Genomic DNA, 14,040 nt, shown 5'->3' on the forward strand with positions numbered 1-14,040 from the left:
TTTTGGGTTTGAAACAAGGTATGATGACAGGTACCCAAAATTATAGTTATCATATAGAGTAGTTTCACTGTCCTAAAAATCATCTGTGCTCTCCCTATTACCCCTCACTCCCCACTAAACTCTGACAACCACTAAGCTTTTTACTGTCTCCATAGTTTTGCCTTTTCCAGAATGTCATATAGCTGGCATTACACAGTATGGAGCTGTCTCAGATTGGCTTCTTTCATCTAGTAATGGACATTTAAGTTTCCCTCATGTCTTTTCATGGCTTGATAGGTCGTATTTTTTAACATTTAATAATATTTCTTTGTCACTGGATGACAAGGATGTGCCACAGTTTATCCATTCACCTACTGAAGGACATGTTGGTTGCTTCCAAGTTTTGATAATTTTTAGTAAAGCTGTTACAAAGATCAACATTTTTGTGTGGACGTATACTTTCAACTACTTTGGGTAAACAGCAAGGTGCAAGATTGCTAGATCATATGCTAGGAGTATGTTTAATTTCATAAGAAATTACCAAATTGTTCTGTAAAGTGGCTGTACCATTTTGTATTTACATTAGCAATGAGTAAAAGTTACTGTTGCTGCACATTCTTGTCAGTAGTTGGTGTTTTCATTGTTCTGGATTTTGGACACTCTACACAAGTCTTTCAAATAAGTCTTTTTAAGGCTTTATTGATTATTTGTTTATATTTTCTTAACTATTTGAAAATATAATTCCTTTCAATTGATACTAATTAAAAATAGTTCATATTGCTAAAATTTATGGAAATTTATAGTAAAGTTAATAAATAAGCAGATCTTTTTAAAAAACAAGATGCAATGCTATTTCTCCAATAGCTGGTAAGTAACCATGGCAGGTTTCCAGACATCTATTAGATTTTCCAAGAAAATAAGTTACCATAGCGACTCTAAAAGCATATTATATGGTTTTAGACCATTACTACTCACTGATATTTCTTCAAATATGAATAGAAGTGTAAATATATCAACTCATAAATACATTGATTCATAATAAATTAGTTTGCAGCATTTGCAACATTGCTGCATTTTAAAATAAATATCATACAACGATCCAAATACTTTTGTTTATTTTTTTAATGGAACACTTCACGAATTTGCATGTCATCCTTGCACAGGGGCCATGCTAATCTCTGTATTATTCCAATTTTAGTATATGTTGCTGCCGAAGCGAGCACTGATCAAAAATACTTTTGATCATTTCAACTGCAGGAACAAGTATCTAGAAAGCTAGCTGTGCAATGGATCTCAGAGCCCTAACACTATATAACTCCACTGATCATACTATTTCCATGTCAGATATTGAAAGAAGCTCTGGAAGGCCAAGAAAGAGATCAAATGGGATCTCCTTAATAAGTATATGAGAACACTGGACTCAGTTCCCACCTCTCAATCATTAATGGAAAAGAAGAGTTGCAACAAGTACAGATGCGGGCAAAGAAGCAAACCCAATACCTTAATTCTAAGCATCCTTTTCCTTAATAAAGAAGAGTTGAAAGATGGGTGGCTTAGAATCCTCATGTCTAGACTTTGTGATTTCAAAATTATCCTGGAAATCTCTTAGCTGAACAAAAGGCCTTCAGGAGGTTTAAAATTGCATACTTGCACTATTGAGACTCTCTCAGCCATTTTTCTTGTTGGCAACAGGCCCCAACCAGTCCACTCTCACATTGTCATCAGGGTTGTTAGCCTGAAAATTTCATCATGCCACTGCCACGTTTCCAAATCACTTATACTTGCCCACTGTCTACATCATGATGTCTGTACTGCTCTTACTATGGTGAGGAGTCCAGCTTCCAGTGAGAAACTTCGGGTAATTTTCCAGATCCAGTCTGGTGATTATAAACCCTTCACCTGGGAGGCTTAGGAAAAAGCTGCCTTCCCCACAGCAGATGTGGTGAACAGTCACAGCACTGCAGTCTCTGAAGGCAGCAGCAGGCAATGACTCTGGCCCCACCTGGCCAGTCATGCTCTTTTCATCTTTGCATGTCCAGCCCCAGTAGGATACCTCCATTCGTAGGTCATTTCATCTGAGTTCCCCTGGGCTGAGGTCCCTCTCAGGTACCCCTGCCAAATGCTCCTTGGAGTGGTGGCAGGCTGGGTAGGGGAGGTTGGGGAGACTCTCACTCAATGCCCAGTACATTTCCATGTTTAGGACTTCTCCCTCATCCTCTCCACTACTTGAAGGTCCATAAAACTGCTAGACCTTTTGTTTGGGACTCCCTCAATAGTAAGATGACTCTCACATCTGTTCTGACCTGTGCTCCGTTTTATAGGGAAAAATGCAAGAGAGGGTCCACACTTTCTCTGATTTTAGCCTTTTGCTTATATCACCATAAAAGAGTAAAGCTTAACTTCTTGCACATTTTTGGCTTCTTGCTTTAATTGGCTATTCAGACACCTTACAGCTCAGCTTTCTCACTCCCAGTTTATCTGAACTCCTGTCATATGACACTCAGGCCCTGTTAGAGTTTGCAGAAATGTGTCTTCAGGGCCTCTTCTCACCATAGCTTTCTGAGTAACCCTGTACTTGCATCAGTCTCGACACTCCTCCTTTTATTTACTCAGTGATTTTGAGCAATTCTTTGTCTAGAACACTCCCTTTCTCCTTGACAATGAATAACAGAAAATAAAATAACTAAAGAACAACATAGACATGATTTCTCTCAAAGATCTTCTCATTTTACTTATGCAGGGTCATTCCTATGTTCCCCAAGTCTTTTAAGTTCTTTACCACAGTTTTGTACATACAAAATTACATTGCAATTTTTATGTCTACATTTTTTTTTCTTTTTGATAACAATTGAGCTTATGGAAATCCAGAACTGTACATCATTTTTATCTACATCCCTCATCCCTAACCCAGGGCTTAGCTCACAAAAGATGCTTAATAAAAAGCCTGGATCCCTAGAGAAGATTCTTAGATTTTAGCATAAAAGTGAATTAAATGTTTTGTTCAATAATACGTTAAATAAAAACATTATATAAAGGAGAAACACTTGATTTTGACCATTTAAAACTTTCGTGTGAAACATATCTGATATTGAGTTTAGTTTTGCTCAAAATCGCTACGTAAAATTACAATTTTAACATTCTTATGAATGTATATAATTAAACAGCTACACAATGAAAAATTCTTCCTCTATACCCTAAAGAATGTCTGTAATGTATATAACACCCAATGGTAAACGAGTAAATGTTTGAGTTTTACACATTAATGTTATGAATATTGCTAAAATAAAGCATGCTATTCATAAGACTTGATCTTTCCATAAAACAATAATACTTTTATTATTTTGTGCATAGAAAAATTAAAATTGTTCCTTTTTTCTTAAAAATAAACTTTTAGTTTTATGTAAAGCCAAAAATTATGTTAATAGAAATGTAATCAGCTCTACTTTACATTTTATTTTTAAATAGGAGAAATACAGACAGGTTTGTTTGTTTGTTTGTTTTGTTTCGTTTTTGAGACGAAGTCTCACTCTGTCACCCAGACTGTAGTGCAGTGGCGCAATCTCAGCTCACTGCAAGCTCCACCTCCCAGGTTCACGCCATTCTCCTGCCTCAGCCTCCAGAGTAGCTGGGACTACAGGCTCCCACCACCACACCCGGATAATTTTTTGTATGTTTAGTAGAGACAGGTTTCACCGTGTTAGCCAGGATCGTTTCGATCTCCTGACCTCATGATCTGCCTGCCTCGGCCTCCCAAAGTGCTGGGATTACAGGCGTGAGCCACCGCACCTGGCCAGATTTTTTTTTTTTTAATTCTTCTGCAAAGAATGATTGTCACACTCCCTTTATGTCAAATCTTATCCATTTTGTTCTTGGTTCCAAGACCCATAATTTGTTTTCTTTCATTTTAATATTTCCATGAATTCTAAATCTTTACCCTTTGTTTCTGCCTACTTATTCTGCTGTTTGGGTTTTTTTTCCTTCTTCTCCTTTTGTGCTCAATATACACGCAGTCACTTTCTGGAAAGTCACATGTGGTCATAGAAAGTGATATTTTTATGTAAACATGCTTGTTATTGTAATTGCTTTTTAAGGCAGCCTGATAACAAATTTCCTGTCACAATCTGAAATATATTCTCTTTCACATTTGCCACTGCATGTGACTCCAACATTTATTCCTTCACTTAGGTAATTTTTACTCATCATTCAGTGTGAAGCAAGAATGTTGTTCAAAAAACAAAAACAAAACACTGTTTCAAAAAGTTTCAAGTTTAGGAATTTAAATCAATGTCTGGAAATATTTGCTACAACCATAATAATCAGAATACAAAACAGAAGGACTTCAGCACCCAAGTCACCCCAAGGCCTCACCAAATATTAATCACCTACCAGGTCCCAGCCACTGAACTAAGTGTTAAGGATCCAGTGGTGAACAGAACCAACAATGGCTCCACAGGTTGACAGAAAAGACTCAGCTGGTGGGATGGCAGATAAAAGGGGAAAGAAATAAGATGGAGGGAAGGAAATGTTCAAAGTTGTGTAGCTGTGAGAAAGTATGGTGTATATTGAAAACAGGAAGGTCTGGGTTTTGTGTGTGTGTTTCAGTTTGTTTTATGCTGGCTTCTTTTCTGGCAGTGGGGCACTCAGAATAGGGTGGAAACACTAGGTGCTGGGTGAAAAAAAAAATTACTAGATTATCATTCACTAGACTGTCCTTAAAGAGGTTTCTATAGATTGAAGGGAATAATTTATTTTATTACAGGTAGAGTCTAATATTTGGATTCCCTGTGCAAATTCAGTAAGCAAGGTTAAAGAGGGAAGGGATCAGCAGGCAATATTGGACAGTTAAGGTGTTAGAGAAGCACATTTCATAGCTACTATGTGTTCCCCTGGTCCATATCAACTTCAGCAGCAGTATGATATTCAACAATTACAAGAAAGTGTTAAAAAGTACTTTAAATAATAAAATTAAACAACCAATCTGATTTTTTGCCTGAATGGGTAAAACTGGTATTTTCAAATTGATTTGCAATATTTTGTCCTAGAGTATGTCAGCTCGGTTCAGTGTTTTGTCCATCTGATGATTCATGGTTCATTATTTCTTTTTTTTTCTTTTTTTCTTTTTCTTTTTTGTTTTTTTTGAGACAAAGTCTCACTCTTGTCCCTCAGACTGGAGTGCAATGGCGTGATCTTGGCTCACTGCAACCTCTGCCTCCCGGGTTCAAGCAATTCTCCTGCCTCAGCTTCCCAAGTAGCTGGGATTACAGGCGCCTGCCACCACACCTGGCTAATTTTTGTATTTTTAGTAGAGAAGGGGTTTCACCATGTTGGCCAGGCTGGTCTCAAACTCCTGACCTCAGGTGATATGCCCGCCTTGCCCTCCCAAAGTGCTAGGATTACAGGTGTGAGTCACCATGCCTGGCCAATGGTTCATTCTTTAGATCTTTCAACAAATAAATATTTATTGAGTTCTTTCTATATGACAATTTTTGTTTTCCATGTCTAGTCTACAGCTACCAAAAAAAAAACATATTATGCATAAGAAATGAGAAATAAAAATAAAATCCTAAGCTGCCAACTAAATGAATGGACCCCCTGTTAGCCAAGAGGACCCAGACAAACCTTGCAAACTGAGTTCCCGGCCATGACCAGATGGGAAGTTGGACATGTCTCTTTATACCTCTTCCCCTGCTAACCACCATTAGACTTTATTTTTTCCTAAAGGGTTAGACAGAAACTAACCCTTTGGAAAGACTTCCTCCACCACTGATTTGAACCATCTTTGTGACTGCCCCTCCCTTTTGTAGTTGTGATAAAACAATCAACCAGCATTCCTTCCTGTTAACAGACCATCAAGCACGGAGTGGTTCTGTCCGGTGTACAGAGGATGTGCAGTGAGGGTTTTCATGTCCTCAGTTTCACCTTTGGATGTCAAGGGGCAGAAAACTCCACCCATGAATCATGCTAACACTGCCGTTTTTTGAACAAGGACCCTTGGGAAACCATGAAGATCATCTGCAAATGCACATGTTTCATCTCTCATAAATGTTCATAACTCCTCTTATAGCTTATTAAATATATATGTGTATATATATGTGTGTATATATATACGTGTGTGTGTGTGTATATATATATATATATATATATATATATATATATATTCACCTTCTCTGTTCAGCATAAATTCCTATATTATTCTTCCCACCCTAGAAGTACCTGTTTCTGGCTTCTAGCCTGATGGCCACCCTGCAGGCTGCAACCCTTTTTGAGAAATAAAGCTCTCCTTTCCAAATTTATGAACCTCATCATTCTTCAGTTGACAGGAAGCAAGATACATAAGAAGTATATACTGTACCAGACATTGATGTTTTCTAAGAAGAAAAAGTGAACCAGGAAGAGCAATGGAAACTCTACTCAGGTAGAGATGGCCAGGGAAGGCATCACCGATGATACTTTAAAACTTGAAGGAAAAGAGGGAATTGAGATATGTGGATACTGGAGAGAAGCACATCCCAGGCAGCTGAAAAGGCAAAGAGCAAATATCCTATAGTGTGATCATGCTTGGCATGTATGAAGGAACAGTAAGGAGGCCAACCAGAAGGAGGATAGCAGAAGAGGAACAGGGTAGAGAGGATGGGGCCAATTTTACCCTAAGTGACATGCAAACTCACTGTGGAGTTTTGAACAGGAATGACATTATCTTCCTTGACAGGATTAGTTTAGCAATGGTGTTGCACATAGTCTAAAATGGAACTGGGAGGAAGGAGGAAGAAGTAGGAAGCTATTACAATATGAACACAGGCAAATATCGGGCAAAATTCACCCCCGATAATTCACGTAGGTTCTTTTCTATTTTCCCTAAGTGTCGGCTGGTCTGAGAAATAAAGGGACAGAGTACAAAAGAGAGAAATTTTAAAACTGGGTGTCCAGGGGACACATCACACATTGGCAGGTTCCGTGATGCCCCTTGAGCCATAAAACGAGCAAGTTTTTATTAGTGATTTTCAAAAGGGGAGGGAGTGTACAAATAGGGTGTGGGTCACAGAGATCACATGCTTCACAAGATAATAAGATATCACAAGGTAGATGGAGGCAGGGTGAGACCACAGGACCACAAGACCAGGGTGAAATTAAAATTGCTAATGAAGTTTTGGGCAGGCATTGTCATTGATAACATCTTATCAGGAGACAGGGTTTGAGAGCAGACAACCAGTCTGACCAAAATTTATTAGGCAGGAATTTTCTCATCCTAATAAGCCTGGGAGCACTATGGGAGACCGGGGCTTATTTCATCCCACAGCTACGACTGTAAAAGACAGCCGCCCCCCAGAGTGGCCATTTTAGAGGCCTCCCCTCAGGGATGCATTCTCTTTCTCAGGGATGTTCCTTGCTGAGAAAAAGAATTCAGTGATATTTCTCCCATTTGCTTTTGATAGAAGAGCAACATGGCTCTGTTCCACCCGGCTCACCGGCAGTCAGAGTTTAAGGTTATCTGTCTTGTTCCCTGAATGTTGCTGTTATCCCGTTCTTTTTTCAAGGTGCCCAGATTTCACAGTGTTCAAACATACATGCTCTACAAACAATTTGTGCAGTTAACGCAATCATCGCAGGGTCCTGAGGAGACATACATCCTCCTCAGCTTGCGAAGATGATGGGATTAAGAGATTAAAGTAAAGACAGGCATAGGAAATCACAAGGGTATTGATTGGGGAAGTGATAAGTGTCCATGAAATCATCACGATTTATGTTCAGAGATTGTAGTAAAGACAGGCGTTAAGAAATTATAAAAGTATTAATTTGGGGAACTAATAAATGTCCATGAAATCTTCACAATTTATGTTCTTCTGCCATGGCTTCAGCCCGTCCCTCTGTTCGGGGTCCCTGACTTCCTGCAACAGGAAAAAAATGATTGTGGTTTAGACTAAAGTTAAAGATGTGAAAATAGTGCAATTGGATTACATTTTATTATTATAGGTAGCCAACATGAATAATAAAGTCCAAAAATCCACTTGTGCCAACACTGACACATTTCAAGAAATAACCATGACTTCCATGCCCCCTTTCATGAACACATAGTCTACAATATTTACCCGCTCATTCAGAAATTATATAGGAGGAGTTACGCTTCAGTGGGTGAAATGATAAAAACTCTTCTCCGTTGTTTGTTTCACTACCAAATACAAATGGAAAGTTGACTTATGAAAATAGTTGTTTCAGTTCCAAAGTTATAAGCAAGGAAGTTACCCCAGGATCATAGAAATATCTTTGTCTTAGGTCACAGGCTGTGCAGTGCAGGGACTCTAGGCTCCATCACTCATTAGCTGTATGACTTTAGGAAAGTTACATAACATGTTCTTTAAGATGGGGGGTGACCAGCGTAGGACTTTATTTTAAAGTTTATTTAAAAGTTTATTTTAAAGTTACTATTATAGCAATGTCTAGCATATGGAAACAGCTTTTAATAGTTAAATGTTAGAAATTTGTCTTTCCTGAGGCTAAAGAGAAAAGGACTGTCCCCGTTGTTTAATGCATTATTTTCTTCCAGAATTCAGCCTATATTAGACCTCAGAATGACAGGGCTATCGTTAAAGCAGAAGTTGATGGAGCAAGGGAGGAATATAGGATTAGAAGTCAAATATTGCTTGAACTCAAGGACCTCATTAGACCAAACTATAACACAGAATTCATAAAATTTCCAAAGTATATGAAAATGAGAGAAACTAATAAATAAATGCATTTTAGACTAGTATGCGACACATAATAGATATTCCATAAGTACTTGTACAGTGAATTATATATTTTTCAATTTATGTATTTTATTTTGTACATACCTACCATAGACCATTAGACACTGACTTAAACTCATTTTGCTCTCTTAGATTCTCAAATGATCTACTATAGTTTTTCTTCTCTTAAAAGTTGTAACTATGGAAAATGATTTTATCAGGTTTTAAAAAACTGCTAATTTAATACAGTCTCACTAAGTGTGACTGACATCATACTTCTACTGGGTTTCAAAATGAAATATTCTTAATGTGCTTATTGATTCTGAATGAAAAATGAGGTTTCAATATTAGAGAAGATGAAAATAATATCTGTTATTAGCTGTCAAACACATTTGGTTCATGCTGACTTATCGTTGACTGTATATTGACAGTTGTTTAGGACTTAAGTGGGAAAATATCTGTTTAAATTCTGTGTAGTTTGTATTTTTATCTTAACTGTTATATATTTTTTTCCATTTCTTAGCAATAAAGCAACATGTTGGTTCTTTGTTTAGAAGATAGAATGCAAATCGAAAAACTATTTGATACTTGTGTGTATACACACACACACATTTAAAATAAAATTATTTGATACTTGTACATGTGCATATAAAATATATTTTTCATGTATATCTATACCTTCCAGTTTGCTAATAGCTCCTTTTAAGGGTGAAATGCATTATTTTAATTATTTTTCTATAATCCTAGCATTCTACTTTTTTGAGAAAAACTTGCTCAGTAACATGTTAGTTGTATGAATGAATAGTAAGCACCTCATGGGGAGCTAAATTTTTTTCAGAATTTCATAATAATGTCACTAAGGTAATTATTGGTAAACTTAAATGAGATTATATAAATAAGATGCCTTATATATAAACTGTAAAATCTATATGCTCATTTATTTTGAATACGAATTTCTTATGCAGTAGTCATTTGGTTTTCAAATGAAAATTAAGTAGAATAGAAAAATTATTTTTTCAGTTTACTCTTAGAATTGTGTATTACATGTTTATGTTAGCTGTGTAAATATGGCTGGCCGGCACAGTGGCTCACGCCTATAATCCCAGCACTTCGGGAGGCCAAGGCAGGCAGATCACTTGAGATTAGGAGTTGGAGACAAGCCTGGTCAACATGGTGAAACACCATCTCTACTAAAAATATAAAAATTAGCCGGGCATGTGGCGGGTGCTTATAGTCCCAGCTACCCCGGAGGCTGAGGCACAAGAATCTCCTGAACCTGGGAGGTGGAGGTTGCAGTGAGCGGAGATTGAGCCCCTGCACTCCAGCCTAGGCAACAGTGCGAGATTCTGTCTCAAAATAATAATAATAAAATTAAATAAAAGATGGCTAAGACACTGAATTATTAGAATAAATTTATAACTAGAAAACTGTAAGAAAATCAGATCATATTGGTCTCTTGAATTTTTTTTAGAAATTACTCAGTTTTCATTTTTTTTATTCAAAAGAGAAGCTTCTTTTGACATTTAACAGACTAGATTTAACATCTATATAAAAATATATTTTTCCCTTTTGCGAGTGGCGGCGAGCGCAGAGAGGACACCACAAAGGCCTCGGGCACACTAGGAGAGTACAAGGTGGTGGGTCGCTGCCTGTCCGCCCCCAAATGCCACAGACCACCCATCTACCACATGCAAATCTTTGCGCCTAATCATGTCGTTGCCAAGTCTCCCTTCCGGTACTTTGCATCTCAGTTAAAGAAGATGAAGTCTTTAGGGGAGATTGTCTACCGTTGGCGGGTTTTGAGACGTCTTTCCTGCGGGTGAAGAACTTCGGCATCTGGCTGGGCTATGACTCCAGGAGCGGCACCCACAACATGTACCGGGAATACCGGGACCTGACCCCCGTGGGTGCTGTCACCCAGTGCTACCAAAACACGGGCGCCCGGCACCATGCCCTGGCCCAATCCATCCAGATCATGAAGGTGGAGGAGATCAGAGCCAGCAAGTGCCCACCGGCCTGCCGTCAAGCGGTTCCAGGACTCCAAGATCCAGTTCCCACTGCCCCACTGGGTTTTGCACCATCAGCACAAGCCACACTTCACCACCAAGAGGTCCAACACCTTCTTCTAGGGGCAGAGCCCTCGCCTGGGTGTGCCCCAAATAAACTCAGGAAAATGTATGTATATATATTTATACATAAATAAAATATATTTAATATATATAAATAAAATATATAAATAAATATATATAATATATATATTTCTACATATAAAAAATATATTTTTATATATAAATAAAATATATACTTTTTGTATATAAATTAAATATATATTTTATAAATAAATAAAATATATATTTTTAATATATAAATTAAACATATATTTTATACATAAATAATATATACATTATATATTAATAATATATAATATATAAATGAAATACATATCTTTTATATAAATAATATATATTATACATAAATATATATTTTCTATATAAATAAAATATATATTTTATATATTTTATATATAAATTTTAGATACAAATAATTTTTTATATATTATATATAAATTTTAGATACATAAAATATATATTTTATATGTAATATATAATATATATTATATATAATATATAAAATATATATTATATATAATACATATTTTATATGTAATATATGTTTTATATATAATATATAATATATGTTTTATAAATAATATATAATATATGTTTTATAATATATAAATTTTTTATAAAATTTATAAAATATATTACATAAATATATTTTATATAAAATATATTACATAAATATATTTTATATAAAATATATTACATAAATATATTTTATATAAAATATATTACATAAATATATTTTATATAAAATATATTACATAAATATATTTTATATAAAATATATTACATAAATATATTTTATATAAAATATATATTATATATTATAATATATTTTATATATTTTATATTTATGTAATATATAATATAAATATATAAAATATATAAAAAAGATGTAAATAATATATATAAAAGGTGTATATATTATATTATATATAAATATATTAGATATATAAATATATAATATATAATATGTTTATACATATTAGATATATAAATATATATCTTATATATATATAAAAGATATATATAAAAGATAGGTATAAAGATATATATTTATATATAAATATATTATATAAATATATGTATTTATATATTTATATATTTTATATATTTATATATAATATATATCTTTTATATATTATATATAATAATTATATATAAAATATATATAAAACATATACTTATAGATATTTTATATACACGTATATATAAAACATATATATATTTTATATACACGTACATATAAAACATATATATATTTTATACACACGTATATATAAAACATATACTTATATATATTTTATACACACGTGTATATAAAATATATACGTATACATATTTTATATACATGTATATATAAAACATATACTTACATATTTTATATACACGTGTATATAATATGTATACGTATATATTTTATACACACGTGTATATAAAATATAAATATGTTTTATATACACGTGCGTATAAAATATATAAGTATATATTTTATATACACGTGTGTGTAAAATATATATAAGTATATATTTTATATACATGTTTATATATAAAATATATACATATATATATTTTATACACACGTGTATATAAAATATATACTTATATATATTTTATATATATTTTCCACCCCCCAAAATTCTTAATCTGACTTTAAATAATTTCTTCTGGTGATTGTACTTCAGTATTATAGGTATCACAGTGAAAGATAAAAAGTATTACAGGTATCACAGTTAAAGATAAAAAGTTGGCAGAAGTTTAGAGAAAAATATCAAATTTATACATAATACACTTGTTTTACATATCATCATTTAAGATAAATTTTTATTTGAAATTGATTGATTCTACCTTAGTCATTATTTGTCAAAAATATTACAGCATATTTCAACTTCCACAAATAGGTTGAAATTTGCATACTTATGTTTATAATCAGATATTCCAGCTCTATTTATATTTTCATGTATTTTCACTTGCACTGAGAGCATAAAAGTATATCTAAGTTAACAAATTACATCATTCACACCACAAATATATGCAAAACTCTAGTTCAGTAGAGTGCTTTTATTTTAACCTCTAATCAAATTATTATTTCTCATTTCACTTTAGCCCTATCTATAAATAAACAGAAAGAAGGAACCAGCTTCTTGCTTAATAGTGTGAGGAGCTCTGTTGGTTGATTTGCTCCGTAGTGAAAGTGAAGAAACCAACAACAACAACAACATTACAACTACTTAAAGCAACTGGAAATGGTCTTAGGGGCAGTCAGCAAATGAAGCAACATCTATTTAATAACATCCATAAAAATTTTAAGGAAAGGCAGGAGTTTGTGGTATTTGAACCAAGAGCATTCACTTTCCCACCTCTCCCAACTCCGTGAGCCAAAGACCCCACTTCAGACTGCTGCAACCAAGAACACAGGTTTCCTCTATTCCCAGTGCCCAGATAGAGGGCTTTCTTACTGGGAGGAGCTGGATGCCAGGATTTCTTATCCTGCCCCCAGCTATCTGTTGCTGAGACTAGGTCCTAGGCAAGTGGGATTGTGAAGTGGAACACTTGTATAGAACAGGCAGTCTCATTTATTTGTGTGTGGCATGGTAAAAATACTGGGGCCATACCACCTGTGCTACGCTCATGGTGTGCTTGTTTCATGCCAGAGAGGCAAGACAAAGGAACCTAGGCTCTTATTCCTTCCAATCCCATTGCTAAGCTTCTAGAGCAGGTGTGTCACTCAGAGAGAAGCTTCCCATTGTTCCCTAGTTCCAGAGCTGTAGCTCAGAGATTTTTACCTGTAGGGAGAAATGGAACATAAAACAGACTGCTCTTGTCATAAATAGCTCTTATTATTTTGAGATATGTCCCATCAATACCTAATTTATTGAGAGTTTTTAGCATAAAGGGCTGTTGAATTTTGTCAAAGGCCTCTTCTGCATCTATTGAGATAATCATGTAGTTTTTGTCTTTGGTTCTGTTTATATGCTGGATTACATTTACTGATTTGCATATGTTGAACCACCCTTGCATCCCAGGGATGAAGCCCACTTAATCATGGTGGATAAGCTTTTTGATGTGCTGCTGGATTCGGTTTGCCAGTATTTTATGGAGGGTTTTTGCATCGATGTTCATCAGGGATATTGGTCTAAAATTCTCTTTTTTTGTTGTGTCTCTGCCAGGCTTTGGTATCAGGATGATGCTGGCATCATAAAATGAGTTAGGGA

The 14,040-nt window shown here is 34.7% G+C and overlaps 1 non-coding gene and 1 pseudogene across 1 annotated transcript; one reads left to right on the forward strand and one right to left on the reverse strand.

Annotated features, from left to right (window-relative positions):
• Positions 1-1,097: 1,097 nt before the first annotated feature.
• LOC115934118 (U6 spliceosomal RNA) lies at positions 1,098-1,202 on the reverse strand. Its single transcript, XR_004069965.1, has one exon. It is a non-coding gene; the product is annotated as a U6 spliceosomal RNA (small nuclear RNA).
• Positions 1,203-6,400: 5,198 nt separating this feature from the next.
• LOC101152352 (large ribosomal subunit protein eL20-like) lies at positions 6,401-10,831 on the forward strand (annotated as a pseudogene).
• The last annotated feature ends 3,209 nt before the right edge of the window (positions 10,832-14,040 follow it).

The sequence above is a fragment of the Gorilla gorilla genome, chromosome 2, assembly GCF_029281585.2.
Source record: "Gorilla gorilla gorilla isolate KB3781 chromosome 2, NHGRI_mGorGor1-v2.1_pri, whole genome shotgun sequence".
NCBI lineage: Eukaryota > Metazoa > Chordata > Mammalia > Primates > Hominidae > Gorilla > Gorilla gorilla.